Source organism: Ambystoma mexicanum, chromosome 7q (assembly GCF_040938575.1).
Source record: "Ambystoma mexicanum isolate Mex_15411 chromosome 7q, UKY_AmexF1_1, whole genome shotgun sequence".
NCBI classification, from domain to species: domain Eukaryota; kingdom Metazoa; phylum Chordata; class Amphibia; order Caudata; family Ambystomatidae; genus Ambystoma; species Ambystoma mexicanum.
This window is the reverse complement of record NC_090941.1, coordinates 579,734,172-579,746,251: the sequence shown is the minus strand read 5'-3', so window position 1 is coordinate 579,746,251 and position 12,080 is coordinate 579,734,172. Positions and strand designations below refer to the sequence as shown.

The 12,080-nt window shown below is 44.9% G+C and overlaps 1 protein-coding gene across 2 annotated transcripts in view; it reads left to right on the top strand.

Annotated features, from left to right (window-relative positions):
* The window catches only part of COG6 (component of oligomeric golgi complex 6), a 1,358,763-nt gene that overhangs the window by 379,019 nt on the left and 967,664 nt on the right, over positions 1-12,080 (top strand). The gene's annotated exons all lie outside the window — the stretch shown is intronic.

The window sequence follows — 12,080 nt, the reverse complement described above, 5'->3', positions numbered from 1 at the left end:
CATCCAATGAATAGCACATTCACCATGCTTGTACCTTAGTATCAATTCCTTCATCTTCCTCGTCTCAGTACTTGAGTGATTGTGGGAACTGAAGTCCACTGATATTAACTGATGATTCAGTTGGTTATGGGAATACAAATCCATGGATGGTCTTTGATACATGATTCTTGAAAGATATTTCTTAATGAGTCCACATAGAAGATCAGTTATAGCTGCAGGAAAACTATAACTAAGAATGTATAAAGGGTGCCTGGCGGAGTCCTGATATGCCCAGCAGGGTACCTGTATGCAAAATGCTAGAAATCAGTGTGAGAGATTCATAGACAGCTGTCTAGTTTTGAAGCTATTTTATTTTTCCTTCAAAATGATTTTGCACAGATGAATATATTTAAACATTTACAAGTCTTTCGATAAGCACGAAAGTTTTTGGACAGACGGTGATTTGACAAGGGAAATACAGGTGAGTATCATCCTCTTAAATTGTCGAGGAACAGTTTCCACAGTGATGCACGATTATGTAGTACAGGTAAGTGGTGACATAGAATTTTTACAGGGTGCAACCCAGGACTGTGGTAGGTCCTCGACAATCTCGACAACTAGCTGCCTAGTGGCCAACTCCCCTTCTCTCTTTTGTCTACAACAGACCGCTGCTTTACCCCGCACCCTAGATAGAGACATCTTCTCATCTAGAACCACCTGGGACTCCATTTTCTGACCAGACCAGGCAACTGTTTACCTACCTTATGAGAAAAAGTTGGATGAACACATCCAGCTAAGTCCGGCGCTCTTCTGGAGCTCACTGTTCAGATTGTGTTTGTTTTAATGTTTAATGAGCTTAGAGTTCAACGCTCATGGATATCTATAATCGTATTTAGAGCCACTTTAGAAAAATTTCAAGAGCAGAACCCTGAATCTGAGGAGCATCAACAGCTGGGTGTTTTGCTAAATAAGAAGCAGACTTGTTTCATTGTGTGTACGGTTGTTTTAATGCCAATGCATTTCGGAGCGTATCTCCTTCTTCAGGGCGTTAACCATACCACTTATTGTAAATTCTTACATGATTATAATACGAGAATAAATGAAAATGTTTCAATCCACATCATGTGAAAATTCCAAATCAAAACAAGATTATAATTCCAATCAATAGTTTGAGAGTAAATAACCAATATTAACATAGTTCACCATATTTGAGTACACAAATCAACAAATGCATGAAATGAATAATTGAAAAACATACATACCCAGGAAAGGTAATTCGTTAAAGATGGAAGATTAGATGGTGGGGGGGGAAGAAAACAACAACAACATAGAGCCCTTGTTAGGTAAAAGTAGGTACATGTTTGCGCACATTCATTTCTAAATCCAAAATAAATCCCATACATGACTATCATGTTTTCAAAATTACCTTAATCATTTTCCTGTGGTGTCTAGCACCCTTCTTTAAAGAACAACTTCTTACGTACAACACTCCAGCCGTCTGTATTCTAAATTTAAAGAAAAGTAATACTAACAATGATGTATACTGTAATCATTGTTCTATATGTATACAAACGTTATACCTAATTCTTCTTAAATGTGGGGCACAGACTCACCCGTAGTGTTGTTTAAAAGTCTGGATGAGCTTCTGTCTAACGCTTCACTCGCGCTCTGCCTGTGTTGCATATATGCTGGTCCACGTGGAGCCGCGTTCCAAGCAAAAAAAGGTGAAAAATGGCTTCTAAGTGGTTGCTGTGGTAACCACTATTCAGTACTCTGTCGTCACGCGTCCCGTGTTTCCGTGGAAACCAGGAAGTCGGATGATGAATACACAGAAAAAGTTCCGGCGCATACTGCACTGCTGTCAGGTATTTCAAATAACGATTGCTGCGTGCAGGTTTCAATGGAGACTTATAGTGACTCAGTGATGCTATTAAACAAAAATTAATGTAACTGCCCCATGGAGCGTACGTTCGCGCCTGGCTGATGGCCTGCGTGGCGACGCCTTGGGTCCTGTGACCCCATGGAGACGGGATGTTGGGGGTAATTACATTCAATTATACCGCTGCATATATGTTTGTGTCCCATACGATTACTTATTAACCGATGTCATTACGTAAGCCTCAGACGTACTAAGTTATATTCTAACTTCTGTCTACATGTTCGTTAAGAGTGTGTTACACGAAGCATAAACTGAATATTAATTCGTACATACAAAATCACGTAAACAGGTGAAGTTAAATGATGACTGATATTCTGCACTATCCGTAATGCTTGCGCCCAAAAATGTTATGTACGTTACTCTGTACATGTAGTTTACAATAATGATGATAGTAGCTTGTGCATGTTCTATCAGGCATGTATATTGCATTGTGTGTAGCAACCATCTGTCTCGATCTGGTTGTCGGACCTAAAATGCCTAGGTTTCATCCTTGCACCGCTTTTCTTTTAATGTATCCACAACTGTTATTTAGCCACAATAGATATGTCCATGTTGGTGTTCCCCTCCCCATCCTTTTACATAAACACTAGCATGTTTATAAGAAAAATGCCCAGTTTATCTCTTCATTCATTCCTCTCGGGGTGATAGACCCCAGCGTTTCAATCCAATAACATTCCCTTCAGTCTAATTTGCTTTGTATGTTTTCATGAGGATCATTACTCCAGACAACCTCCAGCACCATGAATCGAATCTGTGTCAAGTTATGTCTCTCTTTGATCCAGTGTCTTGCGACCGCAGAGTTTGGATTCTTGTTCCGTATACACGAGCGATGCTCGTTCCATCGAAGTTTCGCTTTTCTTTGAGACTGTCCCACATAAAACTGTCCACAGGGACACTTAATACCGTAAATAATGTTAGTGGTGTCACAAGTTGCAAATGACTTCAGCATGATTTTTCTTCCTGTATGTGGATGGTTGATAGTTGATCCTTTTTGCACATAGCGACAGTTACTACATTGTAGACACGGAAACGTTCCAACACGTTTCGTCTCAGGTCGTTTCTTGCGTTGTCTTGTCTGTACCAAACTGTCACGAAAGTTCCTGCTTCGTTGGTAAGCAAATATAGGTGGTTCTTTGAAAAGATCCTTGGTCTTCTGATCGCAAGATAATACTTGCCAATGTTTTTTGATAATTGATTTGATGCGGCCACTTTGTGTTGAAAACCGTGTGACGAATACCAATGATGGTTCTGTTTTCGCTTTCCTTGCAGCTGTAAGTAATTCATTCCTGTTTTTTTGCTCTACCTTGTGTTTGGCTTTTCTAATTTCCTCCTCCTTGTATCCACGTTTCAAGAACTTTTCGCCCATTTCGTGAAGTTCTTTATCATAGTCTCTCGGATCACTGATAATGCGCTTCACTCTAAGCATCTGACTGTACGGTAAGTTCCTGATCAAGCTAGGTTCGTGGAAACTCAGTCTATGTAGCAGATTATTGCGATCCGTTGTCTTTGTGTATATGTTAGTTTTGTATTCATGTTCCATGGACTCCACATTCACGTCAATGAAATGAATGCTTTTTTTAGAGAACTCATAGGTGAACTGAATTTTTTCACTAATTGTGTTGAGATATGCGAAAAATTCCAATAGATCTTTCTCAGTACCTGTCCAAATTCCAGATATGTCGTCTATGAAACGAACCCAAATAGCCAAATGTGCCTTCCATCTTTGCTGACTTAGTATATGGTCTGACTCAAATTTGTGCATAAATGTGTTGGCGTATGCGGGAGCCATCGTGGCTCCCATAGCAATTCCTGTTATTTGCATGTAGAATTGGTTCCTATATTTAAAGTAGGAATTTGTTGAAATAAATTGTAATAGAATAATGATGAATTCCTTGTTAGCTCTGATCCCCCTGTGTTTAAAAGTAACCATTCTATTGCTTCAATTCCTAGGTCATGAGGAATAGACGTATATAAATTCTTTACATCGACAGTAAACAAAATGTGTGACGATGAATGTGGTACTGTTGCTAGTAATTGCAGGAAATGGGTTGTGTCCTTAATGTACGTTGTTTACCTACCACCATTGCCTGTATTGCTCATTGTAATTCATTACATCCCAACCAACTCGGTTTTCCAACTTGTTTCAGAGACCGCCGGTCCATTTTTTGGACTTAACTATTCTCCAGCGACTTACCCAGAATCTGGCCCCTATCAAACCACGCAAGCCATGACGCTCCAACTACCCTATGTAGGTCTTTTCTCGCAGTGTCTCCCTCTGAACACCCCATGTTTTTAAATCTTTCCTTATAACACCCCATCCTTTGTCTCAGCATTTTCAGGTGCCTGGCACTTAACAAGCACTCCTGTGCTCAAAAGTTCCCCCTGTCCTGAAGACAGTCCGGTGCATCCACCAGCAGGTTCCACACTTTCGACCGCTGGCCGCTCCATCTACTCACCGAACTAGAAACACCTGAACTCTGTGTGTGTCGACAATTTTTACGTACTGCCGCAACACTAGCAGTACATGTAATTACAGTCATTATTGATGTGCTAACCCACCTATATGCACAATCATTGCATAACCTTGTGTTAAAGAAGTTTTTCTGTGCCAAGGATGGCATATTTCGTTTTTTAAAATATCTACTCTTGAAAATGTAATAAATCTCAACCTTTTTTATGTTTGAAAAAGAATCTAACTTCTTTGTGTTAAGAGCTGATAGATAAGTGCTAATTTAGCTCCACTGCTTCTCAAAAAAGAATCCTACCAAAGCATCAATGACCAGGGTAGCTGTTGACTCCACTCTTTTCTCAAAACAGTCTCATTACACAGCAATATATCTAACTTCATGACAACTTTAGTGCATCACACATGATCCAGGCTCCATTTCAAATCCAGACTTAATACCCCCCACATCCCTATGGCCATTCCCACCCACTTCCAGCCTGCCCAGAACACATCCTCCTGGAATCTCTTTGAGGTAACTTTCTCAAGCATTAGCATCAAACTGTGAGCCAGAAGTGCCTGTCAGAGTTTTTTCAAAGCGGTCTTCTGAGTTAATGCCTTCTGCTTCTTGATTTATAAGCACTATGAATGTCCGTCACTGAAGTCCTATTAAAAACAAGCATTCGCTAATCCAACAGTATTGACTTGTTTTTAACACAACTGTGTATAGGAATTGCCAGGTGCTGCTGTTAGTTGGTAATTGCAAGGCCTTTGTCAGTGAGGAACAAAATGTTGTGTCCTGTTCTGTCTGGCCATGCTCTGTAGGATGGCCAGGTCGAGTCACCACAGCCTAACAATATGGATTGTGGTGGGGGAGGGGGGCTAGAGCCTAATCGGCTCCATGGAAATGGTGCTATGCCACTACTTCCAGCAGACAAGTGGAAAGCAAATAAACAGAGGGGCTTGAATTCAAAGGTGTAACCCTGGTTGAAGCCCCTCAGTTTGCTTTTCGCTAGTCCTATGACCCCAGGAGAGAGGGGGAACAACTCTACACTTCTCCATGGAAGGAAGCCTTGAGGCCCAAAACACAGGGGCTATGCAGTGGCAGTAACTTCAATAGCCCATAATACCTAGCCAAAAAATGAACTCTCTTGGGGGGGTCATCATTGCTTGGTTATGCCACCCAGTCATGGTGACTTAATACACCCACAAACAGAAATGAAACATCAGAACACTACCAGGGGCGCCAAGTCCTACAAATTACAGTGGGGGGATTCATCAACAAATGCAATGGCATGTGATGTCACCGGAAATTAGCATATCAAGGTGAAATATGCATATTTCATTAAATTGGCTTTGCATAACCACCGAAATTGCACAGAACGAATGGCATTTACCTTTCATAAAAACAACACCCAATTTAGTGCGTAATTAGTGTCATACAGCCCAGCCCAAGGCTGTGCTGCATGATACCAATTGTAAAGCAATTTGAAACAAATACAGCTACGAGTGTCTACAATTGGTATCATGAGCTGCATGATACCATTTGTAGACGCTAGTATCTGTAGCTACGAGCGTCGGAAAGCATTAAGTTTATGCTTTCCGGCACTCAACAGGAAGGTGTAATGAAAACACCAGTGGCCTGTTTGGGTGCTCTTGCCTTAGTTGGGGGCAGATGGATGGACAGGCCAGTGCTTACCTGGCTATGCTTCACTAACTGTCAGCTCGGCAGGGCAGGCACTCACTAATGGGCCTGGAAGGTGCCTGGGGACACAGCTAAATGCTATGCATCTCCCAGGCCTTTGAGACCCTCCTCCAATCCCGGGCCTGCAACGCGAGCGCAGAGCCAGAGGTGTTAACCCTCAAGCTGCTGCAATCAGCAGCCTGCTGTGTTCGCTTTAAATCATTAAATGAGCACGAAAAAAGACACACTGTCTTTTTCACGCTTATTTAATGATTTATAGTTGCAATTGCAGGAAATGTCAAATTTAGCGGTTTTTTGGGGGATTTTTTTGCAAATTACAAAATCGCCATAAGGTGGATGGTCTGACTACTATTCCCACAATCCCCGCAATATTTGGACAAAGGAGAGGAGTAATGATGATCACTTCTCACTATTAACAGCCTAGTCGTACATAAAAAAGTAGGAAGTGTGAGTGAGTTCTCCTGGACGATGTGGCTGCAGTCTTCATGTGTTGCAGAGGGGAGGACTTTGAGCTGCTGTTCCAAAAGAAGGAAAGGGGGAACTGTTGCACCCTGACTGCCTCTGGGGAGCTGGGAAGGACGTGGAAAGCCAAAGAGACCGTTCTACCCTGGTCAGGAATAAGGGAAACCCCTATGCATCGGCAGAGTGCCAGGGCCCAAGAAAAACTGCAACCTCTGTCATAGAGGGATGAATGAGGGAGAAGGCGTTTCCATGCTTTTCTGAGGCGAGGCCCATTGAAGTTTATGGTGACTGCAGAGGTACAGCGAGCAGTGCAGAAGGAGACATTGCCAACCGCGCTGGGACTCCGAAGAGCAAGGCACACTGAGTAAGCTGGCAAATCAGAGAAGGCCGTTGGGACAGGGGGAGAGACGGTGCGGGTGAGCAAGGATTGTGGAGATGATGGGAGCAGTGCAGGGGTTCCTAGAGGTACAGTTGTTCGACAAGGCAGCAGACTTCATCCCGGGCTGAGCAGGAGAGCTGCCGTATGACCGCAGAGCAACGCCAGCTGCTGTGGGGGATCCACACACTCCCACCTGGAAGGCTGAAGCAGAAGCCATAATGGAGATGCGTGACCAATGTTGGAGACGCTGGAAAAGACTGATGAGTCTGCCCAAAGCAGCAGGGGACCCGAGGCATTCCGACAACCACGACAACAATTGATTCAATGTTACAAGTTTGCTAATGCAGGAAATATACAAAAGCAAAGTTTGTTTGAATGCAGTCAAGGCAAAGGCAAGGTGCCAGAAGGTTTGAATGCAGACAAAGAAAAATGTTGTGGCTTGGTAGGTACGGTTTGTCAAGGCGACAAAAATATGTAAGAAAGATGCTGCTTATCACGATTTCCAATAGTAAATGGTGTGTCACGTCTCTCTGAGTTATGGTTTGAAAAGCCACTAAAAACCACTCCAAAATTGAAACTGATGCAAAAAATACTCAGAAACGAGACTGCGCCATATAGTGATTAAAAAATCAAATTTTTGTTGACTTAAAAATCTGAATCATTTCAACCATGTACTGGCGGGAAATCAGACCCTTAACGCAAAATGATACTCTAACCATTAGCTATATTAAGGTATCACCACATACATGATCTTTCCCAAAAAATAAACCAGCTTTGGAGATGATCACCAGGACAAATAGTCTTAGTGAGTGAATGCCCCTCCTTTCCTCCCTCCACACACGCAGAGGAAAATCCCAGTAAATGTTCGATTCACTCTTTGTTCCACTTCCAGCACCCACCTAAAGCAAAGGTCCTTTTACTCTTTCCCACTTGCAGTTAAATTACACATGGGCTATGTATCTGTGTCGCTCCGTGAACCTAATACTTTTTTTCCACAAACCATCTCTCTAAGCCTAGTGAAATGTTAACATATTAACCAACAAAGTGATTGGAAGACACCTCAACATACTGTTGCATATCGGCTCAAGATTATGCCAACCTTCGAAGATTGTTCAAGGAATTTTATTAAAATGTTTCCAAAGAGGCTCACAAAAGCCCAACCCTCTCTCTTTCATCTTCCAAGGGCTTTGCACTCCCTAGGGTATCATGTGGTTTTGCCGACACAAGTTTCTTCAGAGCTATTTTACTGAAAAAATTACTTTGACAAAAAACAAATTGAAATATATGGGGAGGTGATAAGGGGTTAAAAGGGATGGGGCAGGGGGTGCTCGCAAGCTTGCGCTCAAGATTGTCCTGGCTTTGGGATCGCAAATTGGCTTGTATTGCGGCTGGAGTGGAGGTGCACCTGTAGCTTGAGTTTGGGGAGCGGCAGATGTCCCCCTGCCAAGATATCGCTGGCTGAGTGGGATCGCCTTCCCCAATGACAATACAAGAGCTTGATACCAGTGGGAGGAGGAGCTGCAGGGAATACCAGGCTTGAGCCTCGCTGCTGTGCTGGATGTCCTTGGCTGAATACAGCACCATTGCTACGTGATCCAGCATAGTCTGGAGAAGTGATGTATGATGGGCGGACTGGGGTGGAGTGATCACTGCTGATACACCAGGCGATTGCTGGGGCTCAGACCAGCTCAGAGCGGCTGGGTCGTGAACATCCCTGAACCTTGTGCACTGTGGTGGCCTTGTGGTGTGCTGTGGCTGAGAGGAGTGAATAATACGGACCTGGCAGCCTGGTGGGTGAGGGGCAGGGAGGGGTGTGAGCATGTGTCCTCCCTCCCACCCCACCCCAACCCCTCCTCCCTCCTTCAGGTGTCAGCGGCGCTGCAGCGGTGAGCCGGTGACCCTGGGGACAGCAGCATGCCGCGGATCACCGAGGCTGCGGCGGCGCACTGCGAGACATGGAAGCAGTAGAACATGCTGCAATATGCTAATGCTGAGCTGGTGGGGGTGAGAAGTTCTGGTGCTGCTTTAGACTGGGGCCCAGTGCAAGCAGCTGAGGCAGGAGAAGTTAGAGGAGTTCAAAGGAAATTTGAGGAGTGCAGGCTGACGATGCGCTGCCTCTCCGGAAGAAGGCACCAGTTCAGTGGAGAGCAGAGAACCCTGACTTTCCGCTGGCATTTGGAGCGGTACCCCAGGGGGCCGGTGAGCGGCCCCTGGCAGGCTCTGTGCGGCGGGTGCAGGACTGATCATGCTGATGAAGTATTGTTGTAACCTCTTTGCCAAGCTAAGGCGTATCATTTGATAAAGCAGGTGAATGTGCGGTAGAGTGAGGTGGGGTAATTTGGCCAATGGGCCTTTGTCAATGGACATGAGAGCAGAGGCAATGATGCAGCCTTAGTAGTGCAAGTCAGGTTCACTAGCTTGGTGATTTGAGAGTGGCTTTGGCCCAAGGATTTCAGTTGTACCCAAAATTAGTTGGCACCTAGTGGGGTGGATAGTGGCATCCTGGGCTCTGGGTTGGTGCTGGCGAGCCTGGTGGGCCTGGATTGGGTGCCCTGGACGGCACATATGGAGCAGCAACAGCTTTGACAATGCCAGGCCGTAGACTGTATACACTTGGTGGTCTATGGCCACGTCTAAAGGTTTGACCTCCTGCAAGACCCTTGTATGACTGTTCGCACTTATTCCTTCAAGTGGACTGCCGGTTTGTGGCCTGGTGGACTACAGGGGTGTAGGGTAGCACCCGAGCTGGCGACTCGTTTGGACCCGAACCATACAGTGGATCAGGAGCTGATGGCCAGAGGCATCAAGAATGATATAATAGGGTATTTATAACGCGCTGAATACCCAGAGGTTTCTAAACGCGGACCCGGGGATCGAACCTGTGTTGCTCCGTGTCGTCTTGCTTCCAAGGTGAGCACGTTGCCCTTGAGCTATCCTCTCGAGAAGGAGGGCCGCCTGTAATTTATGCCAAAAGAAAGCTTGGTGCTGAACAAGGGCACAATGGCGACCCGGGGCAGTCAGGCAGAGATGCAGGGACACCCCTGGCAGAGATGCAGGGACACCCCTGGCAGAGATGCACGGACATCCCTGGCCATGATGGGACCTGGGTCTTGGGCACCTGCTGACCCACCGCCAGAGCTGAGTTTGGTACTGGCGGAGATCGAGTGCGACTTTGCCTCAGTGAATACCAAGCTAGACAGAATGGAGTATAAAATTGACTGCTTTTGAGAGGCAGAGCACAGGGTGGGAGTCCGGTAAAATATGAGCAACGAGGTGCCTCAGGGGCTTTGAGGCCTGCAGAATGAGAGGAGAGAGATCCGGGACAAGGACGAAGACCTTGAGGCGACCCACAGGGTAGGTTTGGGATTGTGTCTGGTAGCTGGGCTCATAATTATGGTTCTGTAGTTGTTATATATGTTTTAGAATGTTCCTGTGTGGCCGGGTGCCACTTTGTTTGCAAAATTGAAGACTCTGGTGCGGCTGGCGTGGCATCCCAAGTCCCACCAAAAAAAGTGGGACACTCTGGTGTTACCATGGGACCGGGGGAGGGGGGGTAAATGTGCACCTGATATGGAGTTGTCCCTTTTAGCAGCGCAGGTGCACTTTGTTTCCTACTGGATGCCGGGATCTCTGGCATACCCCCATATGCGCATTGAAAAATGCTCAGTGCGCCCCTGTGTTATTCCGGGGGTTCTGTGTCACGGAAGGTGGCGGATAGGTGCAAATTCGAACGGTTGCTTGCACAGTGCATGCATGGAATAGTCTTCTCAATAGACTGGGTATAGGCATCCTGTACGTCCCTGGGCTCCAGCTTGGGAAGATTGAAGGCCTCAAACCCACCTGTGATTAGGCAATAATAAATGTCAAGTGGCGGGGATAAGTACTATGGCAGACCTGCACTATAGCAGTAGCAATTTTGTCCTGAATGTGTCCTTAAACAAAATTTTCTGCTAATGCGTCAAGCTGTTTAACATCTACATAAAAGTGGACAAAAATTGCCCCAAAAAATCATTGATCCATTCAAAACAATCTGCTCATTGCAACAGAAAATTTGTGCTCTGACTGGCCAATTGATGTTCAAGGACCAGGAAACAGCCTGCATGTTCTTTTAAGAGGCGACCAGATTGTCTGGTTAACTAAGAGCCAATGTAAAAGGCTTGGGGCCAGATAAACTGCTGACCTCACAATGCAAAAGGGGCTAGATGTATCCATGTACCTCCTAGGTATGGTCTGTGTGTGTCAGATATGCCCCAAAACATAATAAAACTGCTATTTGTTTCATGGGCCGTCATACCCGATTTATGGGTTGACCTGCAGATCCTCCAAGTGCCAGAATGCAGATACATTTCATCTGAGGGCAAACACAAACCCCCCAAAAACAACTGTAAAAATGAATCTGGAGACCAGATCTTCCAAGGCGATCAACTTAAGATGAGACATGCCATGATAGTAGTTGAGATTTGGTTACTTTAAAAATGATAACTAGAACATGTTCAGGGTTTTGTTCTGATACAGTAACTTCTTTATAACATGTTTTTTTCACTGAGTTTTTTAGGCACTGGTATATATTTTACAGCAACATCATTATGGTAGCCTCTAACAGCAGCGAAGCCTTTTTCACAGTATTCAAACACTGCTCGAACTCCACAACAGACCCGAGAGGTACCAGAATTCCAGGAAAAGTGTGAAGCTATTGCGACGATTCACCACTTCTTGTCACTTCTCCGCAGGTCGGAGCCCTTTCCTATAAGGGTAGGGAGGTGAGGCAGCTACCTAATAGTCCCCCTAGGGTGGTAATATGCGGTAGGGCCTCATATGGAGAAACCCACCTCCTGGTGATAAGGACGATGACCTGGGGAAAAGCCTCCATAAAACCCTTTCCCACAACACCTGTTATGTATATTATTGGCAACTTGCATAATAATGGTAATTGTGGGAAATTTACATTTATAAAAAAGGCTTGTACTGAACTTTCACATGTTTACCAGGTGCATTATTTTAGATGTGCATTATCTTGTTGGTATATTTATGTCCAGTTTCAGCATAACATGTTATTGGTTTCCTGGGAAACATGGAACCACCCAGGGTTCCAAAAGAAATCGTACTATATAATAAAAGGCCAGATGTAGGTTTGTCCGAAGCCGTCCTGCCCGCTTCACCCGTCATCACTGCT